Source organism: Gadus macrocephalus, chromosome 22 (genome assembly GCF_031168955.1).
Source record: "Gadus macrocephalus chromosome 22, ASM3116895v1".
Taxonomy (NCBI): domain Eukaryota; kingdom Metazoa; phylum Chordata; class Actinopteri; order Gadiformes; family Gadidae; genus Gadus; species Gadus macrocephalus.
In genome coordinates, this window is record NC_082403.1 from 11,384,400 (window position 1) to 11,397,052 (window position 12,653).

General features: G+C 45.2%; 1 protein-coding gene across 1 annotated transcript in view; it reads right to left on the bottom strand.

Moving 5' to 3' along the window:
* adgrb2 (adhesion G protein-coupled receptor B2) overlaps nucleotides 1-2,410 on the bottom strand; it is a 177,774-nt gene extending 175,364 nt beyond the window's left edge. The window contains 1 exon segment of the mRNA XM_060043059.1: nucleotides 1,377-2,410. The gene's annotated coding sequence lies outside the window, so the exon portion shown is untranslated.
* Nucleotides 2,411-12,653: the final 10,243 nt, after the last annotated feature.

Here is a 12,653-nt window from a genome sequence, read left to right on the forward strand (position 1 = left end):
CTTTGGAGACAAGGGGAGGCATCCGGAGACTGATCAGGAGATGCAAGATAAACACCTAAAAACATCCGTCGTCCGTTTCGCTCAGGCTGCACTTATAATCCATGAAGGTGGATGTAAACGCTGAACTGTGCCTTTTCATTTCCTTTTGTCGTTCGCCGGTAGCCTATGCGTGATCGAGTCGTTCTAATAGGATTTCGTGAAGTCTCTCTTGTCTCCAGTACTCCCAAACTAGTTAGTATTCCACAGGAGAATTCACATTCCCTCCGCAAACCCTGAGAGCCTCCGAAGCAGAGAGACCTGGTTCCAAAATGCTGTTAGTGAAACAGATAGGTTGTCATGCAGGATCGCATCTTGTTATTAGACGATATAACCATTTCACTACAGCTCCCGGAGGCAGTGCGCTTCGCCGTCGCTAAATTATATTTTCACATAGATACGAATTAGGCACGACCAACTCCCCCCCCCCCCCCCCCCCCCCCCCACTCCCCTCCGCTAAACGTAAATGCGCACAGTTTCTAAACATTAATGCTGTGTGTGCGTGCGTGTGCGTACAATTTGAGTGCGGGTGTTGGTGTGCACGGTGGGGTACTATTTAAGGCATTCATTGCAGAGAGGAGAGAGAGAGAGAGAGAGAGAGAGAGAGAGAGAGAGAGAGAGAGAGAGAGAGAGAGAGAGAGAGAGAGAGAGAGAGATGGTAGATCGGTTAGTTCAGAATGAGGGGACTTCGGTGAAGAGGAAGAAGGAAAGAGTAGCCTATATATTATGGGGTTCGGGAGAGTGCGTTTCATTCATTCGGCCACTGCGCAAAGTTACAGGTCTCGTCTTTGGACCCATTCTAACAACCCTCTTCGACTGCCATCGCCCCGAGAGACATTCCCCATCCACGGGCCTACACGCACACACACACACACGCGCGCGCGCGCACACGCACACACACACACACACACACACACACACACACACACACACACACACACACACACATCTCTCTTAACTTCAGATAGGCCTACCAGTGTTAAGGTCGGATGCCGGCTGTTCATCGTGCATCAGGCATAACCTTTCGCAGGAAAGGATCCCAGTCACGAGTCGTTTGACATGTCTCGGTGCTGAGCTGCATAGTGGTGGAACTGGAGCGGGGTTTCAACTTGCAATGGAGTCGAAACAGTCACCGGCATGATGAACGATGTATGTGCACTTAACCAACAGGAGCAAGCGTCAACCTCGGACACTCACACTGCATATCGACAACTGCAAAGCCCTGCTTCGAGTCAAATAGACACGGCATCACAAGAAAAAAAACACCGTCTTGCGTTTTCCACCCAAACAATGTATCACTCATATCAGCTAACTGGGAAATAAAAAAAATCTAGCATTACCTGATCACTGTCAGCGGCGGTTATTTGACGTGACGGTTTTCCCTCGAACGGTTTGGTAGATGCAAATTAAGTTTCCCATCCATCGCACGTCTCCAGCAGCGGGAGAGGAGAGGAGAGGGGAGCCGTCCGTTCAGCCCCGCGCGGAGTCTCCTCCACACCGAGACGCTCTGATGCGAGGCATTCCACTCGTGTGCACCAAAACACCAAACAAAACCAAAAACTAAATCAAAACAATCAGGGGTCTGAGGCGGATGAATAATACCGTTTCCATTGATCTCCTACAAAAAAAAACACCGAACCAAGATAAAAAAAAAAGAAGGGAAAAAAGCAGTGCCAGATCACGGAGCCTTATACGAACATGCCGTTGCAGATGGATGTCCGATATGTTCAAAGACTGCCGAAGTGCCTCTCCATATATCCACGTCGTATCCACATTGGTTTCTCACATCGCTGTATTCCAAAGCCGATCGCACTCACACGGTGCTCCGCAACAGCAGCAGCAGTGGCCGAGTGAGAATCCTTCGGTATCTAGTGCTGATGCCCAGTATTCCTCATAAGTCCTCCTCCGAAACTCTTCATTGGAACGTGTGTGTGTGTGTGTGTGTATGTGTGTGTGTGAGTGTGTGTGTGTATGTGTGTGTGTCTGTGTGTGTGTGTGTGTGTGCGTGTGTGTGGCAAAAGAATAAACACCACTACCTGCTCCCGCTTTAGGTTCTCGCTATTTATTCCTCAACCGTCCTTGGGACTGAGAGTGGACGCGAACGATGCGTCTTTACGACAGTGGATCTCGTCTGCCCGCCTGCTCTGGCATGTGTGATATCCACAGGCGAAGGTTCGTAGTCGGGCATCTGCTCTTCCTGCAGTCGATCCAACGCGGCGAAAAAGAAGATGCGCGCTCTTGCTGCTGCTGCCTCGTTCCACCGGGGATCCGTGAGGCGCGCACCACGCTACTTACGTCAGTAGGCGCAGTTTCCAAATACAGCAAACGTGCGGTGTAGTCGAAGTCGTTCTCACAGATCCATTCTTATCCTTGTATTTGGTTTAGTTCATGGCGCTACATATTATAGCCTGCAGCCGAGCTGTATGTTCCTATGGTGAAAGAGCGTGTGTGGAACGCCACCACCGCATGAATCAATTAGGATTAGTTCCACGATCGTGTTAACTTCATAAGTTGTTAATGACTAACTTAATATTTTATATGATAAATGGATCATCGAGATGAAAGACATACAGATACAATGCCATTAGCATCTGTATAATGAGTCACAGATTACATTCGATAATTTTACATTAACCATTTAAAATCCCAGTACAGCTCCTGTAATGAAGGCTATAGGTTTTAACATATAGCCTTGGTGTAATCATCAGCTGGAAAGGTCTATATATCTTTTACGATTATTGGGGATTGAATTATTTACACACGGTACTTAGTTTGCATGTGTGTTGTTTTCTGCATGCATGTGTGTGTGTGTGTGTGTGTGTGTGTGTGTGTGTGTGTGTGTGTGTGTGTGTGTGTGTGTGTGTGTGTGTGTGTGTGTGTGTGTGTGTGTGTGTGTGTGTGTGTGTGTGTGTGTGTAAATATACGTGAAAGTATGCAGGTATGTGTGTATATACGTGTGTAGGTGTGGGCTGTATTTGTGTGTGCATTTATTCATGCATATGTATACACGTTTATATACTAAACAAAAGAGGGAAAAGCGCTCAATGCTGAAAAGTTGATGGAAGCTTCACCATACCGTAACAAGCTGTCTGTTGACAAGAGAGTATGTACACAAACACAGTAGGTTGCCTATGTTATATTGCCGCATGTTAGAGGCTAAAGATTATGCACCCTGCCATTAAGATAAGTCCCTAAATGTCCTCCCAAACATAAAGGCAGCTGTTTTCCTCTTCCCCTTGAGCTGTCTACTCAGCAGTCTTCAGACCTTTTATTCCTCCTCGAACACATTTATTTATACAGCACTATGGACTGCTTGATTCACCCTACTTTTCCCTTGAATATTTTATGACCGCACATTTGTTGCTGACTGGCCGTAAGGCTCCAGCAATTATATTTCTTTCTCTTCTTGCCGGAAGTGTGTGTCTGTCTGTCGCTCTGTATATCTGTCTGTCTGTGTGTTTGTCAGTGAGCGTGTATGTCTGTCTGCATGTCCATCAGTCGGTCTCAATTTATGTCTGCCTGCATCTGTCTGGCTGTCTGTTTGTGTATATCTGCCTATCTAATTATCTATCAATGAATCTTTATTCTTATCAATCTATCATTCTGCATACATATAGATATAGATAGATAAGAAGATAGGAGATATGTGTCCCTCTCTCCATCAGTCTGGCTCACTGTCTGTCCTTCTGCTAATTTCTAGAAGGAAAATACAAAACAACTAAAGGCAACCTCATGAAATAGTCATAGTATTGTGGCCATAAATAGACACACCGGGCAGACATTGTGTTACATGCAGAGTGTAACAGCCTCGGCGAGAGCCCGTTTATCCTCATTGTCCGGGGCCATCCATGTTCCCCACGCCACGATGTGCCCATTACGTCAGGGGGTTCTAGCGCACGCCATTGTTCTAAAGTGGGGTCTGGCCATCGCGTACGGTCGGTAACGGGCCGGGGCCACAGCGGGTCAACAATGAATTATGCAATCAATTGATTTTCAAGTTCAGGTCAGCATAAGAGGGATGGTAATGCATTAGTCTGCGTTATATTATACGCTATATAAAAGATTAACCTGGATTTAGTGACCTGTAATGACTTGCTGAATATGAGAATTAGGAAGGGAGCGGTGGTAATGACATAATGGCGGTTTGATAACAGGAGAGGAAGGTGCGGAGGGGGGAAATTAATGCAATTTCAGCACCATGGAGAGCTCATTGAAGGGGCTGGACAGGCGGGTCACGCGACTACAGCGATGGTTTGCTTTCAAGAGTGCAGAAAGACATCCTTCACATGCAGGCACTCATGCGCACGCACACACGCCTGACCACGAGCAGGTGCACGCACACACACACACAAACACACACACACACACAAACGCACACTTAAACGTGAAGTGAGATTTGCATGTGTTGAGCTTGGAGATATTCATGAGCAGCTTATGTAAACGAAACCTTGTCTAGAGCTTATGCCCTATACAGTACAATGTCGGAACACACTGACTCAACAGACTGAATAAAGAACAAACAAAAACCTTAGCATAGAGTGCTTAAGAGGGTCCGGTTATAGGAGAGACGAGGGAACTAAATCCATATGCGGGAGGATCTTTCAAATCAATTAGCTGCTTTTCCTTATCCACATTCAAGCCTCCGCTAAAGGTTCAGATGATAGACTGAGTGTGCTTCAAAATACATTCACAAACTCACTGTCTGTCTGTATGGGCGTCGCAGAATCGCTGAAAGTTTTCAGGGTTCTGAACCGCTCCTACTCACCTGATAACTAAAGGATACGTTTTTTTTTTATTTTGTTTCCTGAACAAACCCTGGTGACACCATGGCTGGGGTGACTCGGGGAACCAAACTCCTACTGAAACAGGCAGACGAGCACGAATCAAGATGTGTTTGTTTCGCTAGGCAGCCGATGATTACCTGGTAGAGATGTTCATTACACTGCACACACTCTACTCCGTTTTTTCAATGCAAACGCTGCTAAATTTATATTCATGTCTAAAATATAAATGTTATATGTGGCTGATGAGAGGAATGGATGATTTGAGATATTAAGCGGCCACAATCCATCAGGCTGGTTCACCAAATATTAATTGCGCCTTCGCCTCAAAAATGCAGAGCAGGCACTCAAGTACACACACACACACACGCACGCACACACGCACAAACAGCTGATTTAGTTGGTCTCGGGACAGCAGTGCAATTGAGTGTGCAAGGCCCCTGTTTGCAACAAGATCCATTCCAGTGAACCACAGTAGAATACATGGGCCATAACTTATACCTTGTCATATTTGATCTATATTCTTTCGAAGGAAAGCTAGCTAAAACTAACTAGAGGAGAAATAAAGAAATGCATGTTTGCATATATTTATATATTTATATATTATATATATATATGTAAATACATTGTTTTCCTTGATGTATGTGTGACTGATGTTACAATAAGGTCAGGAGGGGTTCCCGGGTACAGCACTCCCCGCTGATCCCTCACACGCCAGCTGCAGCGAACCCAGCTTCTATACAAACCATAACATCTATCAATGCTAATATTACTGTTATTGCTACACTAGCACGGTGTAAAACATGCAAAACCCCAAAAAATCGTTTATTCAGTATATTCTGCAACGGTTCGACCCACAATTAGAGGGCAATACGCTAACAATGAGCACCGACTGGAGAAGGGGAAGGCCATCATACCCTGCTTGAACCTGCTGGTGGCTATGCTTCAAAAGACAACGAGGCCAAGGCTCATATTTAAGTGTGTATATAATGTCCATGTGGTTCTGCACTTATAATAACGGTAGCATGTTCTTAGCACCACAAGTTAAAGGGCACCCTTGACCTGGTTGAGAGACATCTGCTATGCGGCCCGAGGGAAAGTTGCCACTGCTAAATACTATAGGAGGATAGAGTAGGATGCACACCGAAGGCAGTGTGCAGAACTCATAGTTTGCTTCTCTTTTTTTACTTCTGATTGCATAATACTGTGTGTGTGTGTGTGTGTGTGTGTGTGTGTGTGTGTGTGTGTGTGTGTGTGTGTGTGTGTGTGTGTGTGTGTGTGTGTGTGTGTTTATGCGTGTATTTTTATGTGTTTGAGAGTGTGTTTAAATGTCTCTGCGTGCATGTGTGTGTGTGCTAATTTATTGCAATTAGTGTAGATTGTACTTCGAAGGCAGTTGGACCCGAAGACTGTTTTTCTTCCTATGGTCTTCACCAGTAATTTTATCCCCTGGTTCTCTCTGCAATTCTAAATGCCTGCCTTGGTTTGGGAATACTGCAGGCCTGCTTGGATTAATTTAGTCCAGATTGAATAGCTTTTTGAAAACAAGGGGTTGTTTGATGTTCTTCACAGCGGGCGGACAGCACAAGGTCACTGCCGCAGAGAGCGGATTGGACAGAAGTCTGGATTAATTAACATACTCATCATGCACAGGAAGTGACTAAAAGACGCAAAGCCTCTCTGCCTCTTATGTTTTTTTACCTATGTGCGCATGAATGTGTGTGTGTGTGTGGGGGGTGCGTGTGTATGCTGCGTGTGTCTCCCACTGGTCGTTGTGGTGACTCCCTTCATAGCGAGGAGTGGCCCCTGTGGGGGGCAGTGACCCATTAAGCTAACCACCGCCTCCCTGATCAAATGTGACAATTAGGATTGTGCTGCTCGTCGCTAAACTCTCCTTAGCAACCTCTGCTCCACCCCTCTCTTTCTCTCCCTCCCTCAGTCTCTTTTCGTCTCTCTCCCTCTCTCTCTCTGTCTCTCTCCCTCGCTCTGCCCCATGCTTTCCTCTGTGTGTGTGTGCGCCTGCGTCTTCTATGCTAAGCTACTTTCACACATGTATTATGCAAGTCTACTATGTTCTTTGCTTCCAATCTTTTTTTGTAATTATTTATTTAATTTGTTTCCTTTATTTCTTCCTTTTGTTGTTCTTCTTTTCATCTGCCCACCGTCTTTCCTTCGACTCTCCCTTGCGAACAACTTCGCTTATCGTCGCTTCCTACTAGCCCGTTTCCCTCTGCAAGGGCTTGTTCTGCTCCTACGCTCTTTCCTTTATTTGCACCATGGTTCTCTCTTTCTCTCTGTATCTATATATATATATTCAGTATCAAATATTAGTTTTATCAAAGTGCAGTTTGTTTGGGTAAAGACACCTCAAGATTCCACCTCTTATCATCTGCAAAGGATTAACAACAGCAGTGGGCGGCCCTGGCCGCTCAGGAGGTAGATAAGGTTGGCTGGCAACGGGTATGTTGCTAGCTCAATCCTCGGCTCCTCCTAGCTGAGTGTCGAGGTGTCCATGAGCAAAACCCCTGACCCCAACTGTTCCCGATGAGCCGGCTGGTTCCTTGCGTGGTTGACACAGGCGTCTGTGTTGCTTTGTGAAGCGCTTTGAGTGGCCACCGGTTAGAAATGCGCCTTATGAATCCGGTCCATTTATGATTTACCAACAGCGCATTCAGTACAAGCACTCATATCTTTAACTTGCATTAGCTGCCGAGTTAGGATCTGAGTGTCTATGTGCAAGGATCTCTGAACCACGCAGAGTACGGAAGGGATTTCACTGATGTTGTCCAGTGTGTGTGTGCATTAGCAGAGAAGAGGCTGCCTCAGTGCCCTCTCTTACGGTTGACTGGCTACCATTCTTTAACCTCAAGACTTTAGCGGACTTGGAGGGTGGTAAAGATGGACTGTTATTTTGTGTTCAGATAAACGGCTGACATAAAGCGGTGTCTTTCACAGGTCGAGGGTGAAGGTAGCAGTACTTCATCTAAGACACAGATGCCAGGGTGAGCCATTCTGAAAGTCTCGCAGAGACTGTGGTGTCATCCGGCCAGGGAGGAGAGCTATAGCGTATTGTCATCGCTGTAGAGCAGGGATGGGCAACTTTCATGATAAAGAGGGCAACATTTTCCATCATAACCATCGAATTTGGTAGATATGATTTCCTGTATTCTGGTGCATTTTGGGGATGGCCACTACCTAAAAAATCATCCAGAATCATAACCTATGTATGGTATGTTAATTGAACCAACATACATTAATTTCATTTTTTCCATGCTCAAACAGCCACATGAATGGTCAGTATTTGTATCAGTGCAAAGGGCTCACATGCATCATCATTCAATGAAGTCAAAAAACTGAAAAACAGTGGCCCAACATTAAGTGCAACAACTCAATGAACTCAAACCCAACAAGCAGTTGTAGTAGTTGTAGTGGCGACTTAAGTGGATATCTTTAATGACTGATATCGCTTCTAAGCAAACTAGACGCATGGGTTTGCCTTCGAATTCTATGAATTCTTCTCATCTTTCTTGACCGAGTTTTCTGTAACTCGATCAATTATTATTATTCTTTTTTTTTTTTTTTTATGTGCGGGCCTGACTGAGTGAGGATGCGGGCCGCACTGAGTGAGGATGCGGGCCGCATGCGGCCCGCGGGCTGCCAGTTGCCCATCCCTGCTGTAGAGGATAATCGGTTCAGGTTGGGAGCTGAGAAACTTCTTCCTTTACATAAGCTGCCAAATCAGATTTTAGATTAATATCTAAAGTCTGATGGTAGACTAGCTCAAATATGGATAAAGGGGAGTTTCAATTCATTTCGCTTCATATTTGATCCGACCAATCATGTTGCTGGAGGTGGCAATCTGCAAGCACATTATTGGCTATTTACAGCCAACTCGGCCGGCAGCAGTAAACTGTAAAGAAAAAAGTGTCTTTAAAGGTTTCAATACTATGTATTTGGCTGCTGTAGTAGTACACTCATTGCTTCATAACGCTTCATAAACCGCCCAAAATTACTTTTCTTTTGTAACTACTTTAATCGTTTCTTTGTCAGGCTCTGTGTTTTCCCGCCAAGAGGTCCATGGGGGGACTGCTGGGCCCGAGATGAGCCTTTACTCAATCTGACCTAGACTCCTCTCTCACCTATGCTCTCCTATTGCCCCCTAAGGCATCTCCTCGTGGTAGGACTGAAACTTCTCAACACCAACTGATGCCAAAGCGAGAGAGAGACAGAGACAGAGACAGAGACAGAGAGAGAGAGCGAGAGAGAGAGAGAAGGAATAATTGCCGACTGCAAGTTGACCCAGACAGCCAGCAGGGTGGTCTGGTGTGGATAGGAAGCTTTTGAAGGCGTACCGGTTGAAGGGTTTATGAGTGACTTAATGGTGCAGATATTGGACTGCTGATGGCTGGCACCCTCTCCTCAAGGCATTTGGCATAAAGTCATTAGAAAGAGGACTGAGTGGGATACTGAGAGTGGAGAAGAGATATGAGCAATCACGAACACAATGATCGCAGCCATGCTTCTTATAGCTGCAAATCCAGATTATCACAGAGAGAGAGAGAGAGAGAGAGAGAGAGAGAGAGAGAGAGAGAGAGAGAGAGAGAGACACAGAGAGAGAGAGAGAGAGAGAGAGAGAGAGAGAGAGAGAGAGAGAGAGACAGAGACAGAGACAGAGACAGAGACAGAGACAGAGAGGAAAAGAGAAGCTATTACTTTCTTTCTTCCAGACAGACAGAGACAGATCATGGACAGAGCGCCCCCACAGCGTCCACCTATAACTCCTATGGGGTCATCTAAGCCTCCCTCTCTTTCTCTCTCTCAACCTCTGCTCAGCGGACATCCATTACCTCTCTCCTTGGTCTCCCTCCTACTCTCATATATCTATCTGCTCCTTTTCATTTAATCTTTTTCTCGTCTGCCCCAGTCCCCCAGTCCTTCCATCTGTCCAGCCCCCACCGCCCATACATTTAAGAGCAGCCGAAGCCAGCAGCGGAGCACACATCGGGGGCCATCATCCATCATGGCTGACTTCAGGCCAAACAGTTCTGAAAGGGAAACACAGACAGAGAGAGAGAGAGAGAGAGAGAGAGAGAGAGAGAGAGAGAGAGAGAGAGAGAGAGAGAAGAAGAAGAAGAGGCCTATGATTTTGGTGTACCTTTCTCCAGGCTGGATATTCCAGTGTTGTGCCCCAGCTGGGGCAAACCACTGTCATTTGGACAAAAGTTCTGTATTTATTTTTTTGGGGGGGGTAGTGTTTTTATCAGCAGTGAAAGCATCATTTAAAACCGGAAAGACTGCTGAGAAACTTATTTCTGTATTTTTGTGTTTCAGGGTACGTTTTATTTATTAAGGTTAAAACTCTAATTAAATTCAAATATAAAAAAACATGTTTCTTTTCTCGCCAAATGAGACAGACATTTAATTTTCGAAGAATTCAAAATCGTATGCATGTAAATGTAAAGCAACGTTGAAGTGCAAAGCGAAATGTTTAACGCCACGTTAAAGCAAATGTTTATATCACAAACTCGCATAAAAACCGTCCCATCGTGTCACCTCTCTGGAGGTTAAAGGTAATAAAAGCAGACAAACGGTAAATGATGCTGATGTGCGGCGCTTGTATCGCCCAGCGGGAGTTTGATTCAGCAACTATAACAGCATACACGGGGAGAATAAAAAACCAGGAGCAAACCACAGCCCGGGCTTCTCTGACCTACAACAGGCGGACGGTGAACTTTGTGTTTCACCTGACACACTAAAGGTCTGCAGGGAAGCTCGGGAGAGCATTAGAGGTGAGGCGGGGGAGGAGGTAAAGGGGGGAGGGGGAGGGGGTGCATTAGAAGCACCGGCACATTTCTTGTGTCAAATGTTCCCTTGCTACACTCAGCACAGGAACAGACGTTTCAAGCACTTAGCTGGTCTGACCGGCGAGACGGGGCGAGGATGAACTTTCATATTTTTCCTTTGGTGCTCTATCGTTCCGGGAACATCTATATGATGTATATGATGTATATGATGTACGCTTCATTTTCTAGTCATTAACATTACCAACAATGCAATTATGTACCGTAATGTATACAAGTATACTAGGTATACTATTTCAATCAGATTGGTATACTTGAGAAAATGATGCAAACGGAAGGAGATATAATCGAAATGAAAGAACTTGTATCTCGAAGAAAGTACATGTTTGTAATTTAAAGGAGCGCACTTATTTAAAATAGCAGTGCCCGCTCACAACAGGCCTGACAGCGGGCTATTTCCGGAACCTCTCATCTAAACAACGCCACGGGTGAAGTCGATTGGATGAACGCTTGTTGAGAAATCAAAAGTAAACGCTCTCTGCATTCCTGCGGAGACTCCCTCCTTTTTATTTAGATCTACTAACATATGCTTATGACGCTCCCCGCTCATACAAATCAAAAGCTGTGAAAGGTCAAGCTAGAAGTGGTTAACGTTTAAAGATTTATTAGAATAAAATACCAACGCGAAAGCACGCCGGGCCCTTTCCTTCAGGCCAACTGCCGAGACCCACTTTACCATATATGAACAACTCAAATCCACTTCCCTCTTCTCTAAAACCCTTTTTTGGTCTGCGTCCATCCCTCTGTTTCCCCTTCCTTCCATTTCTGTTTGTTTTTTTCCATTCCCATTTTGCGTAGAGAGTGGTCTTCCCTGGGCTCTTAACTAAATGGGATTAGAGTAGAGGCCATTATTGAGAGCCGGGCCACGGCATAGACGGCACGCTCCAATAAGCACTGCGTAGACTCAGAGGTAAAGGCCATGCCCCGAGTGTGTATGTGTGTGTGTGTGCGTGCATGCATGCATGGACTCTGTGCGTGTGTGTGTGTGTGTGTGTGTGTGTATGTATGTATGAATGTGTGTAAATATTTCTTTGTGAGACAGAGAAAGAGAGACAGAGTAAGTGAAAGAAAGAGAGAGCAAAGAAAAAGAGTGAGAGAGCAAGAGCTAGAGAGAGCTAGGAAGAGAGAGCTAGAGAGAGAGAGAGAGAGAGAGAGAGAGAGCTAGGGAGAGAGCTAGGGAGAGAGAGAGAGAGAGAGAGAGAGAGAGAGAGAGAGAGAGAGAGAGAGAGAGAGAGAGAGAGAGAGAGAGAGAGAGAGACACGGGAGCCTTCCCGATACTGTGTTTCTTAGAATGAACCCTTGACTGCAGTGTCTGACATGAGCAAGTGCATGCGGCGGCATACGTGCCGTGCTTTCTGCTTTGGGCTGAGTTTGAAACATCCCAGTGTACAGTACATCTATAATTCATACGTGTTAAACCTTGTAGTCGGGCTCAATCACTGCGTGCAATCAGTGACACATAAACTATAGAAGGGACAGGCTTGGAGATTGGAGCTCACAGGGGAGGATGGTTGTAATGCAACCAGATGAACGCACTCTCAGAAGCTCCCATTCAATCACTCACTCATTATGAAGACATAATTACACATCCACTCATCTTGACTGATGTGAAGTGTTTGCATTGCAGAGTAACTGCAAATATCCCAGGAAATAGCATATGGTAACAATTAAAAATATAACCGCAAGCAGTGATTAACGGGGTCCGAGCCAAATTAAAAGTCAAGAACAAACTAATGGTAGATATATAAATATAACATATAATTGTCATATTCAAGGAAAGATGTTCCACTTATAAACTTGAACTACAGCCTCATTCACATGATCAAAATGTCTATTGATAAGCACACAACATCCAGAAAACTCAAAGCACACATTTCTCAAGTGAATTTAGGGCTTTCTTCAAAGCATATACCTGAAAAATCTTTGAAATTCTGGGGAAATTAAACATTTGTAGTCATGAACACTAATGGAAGAA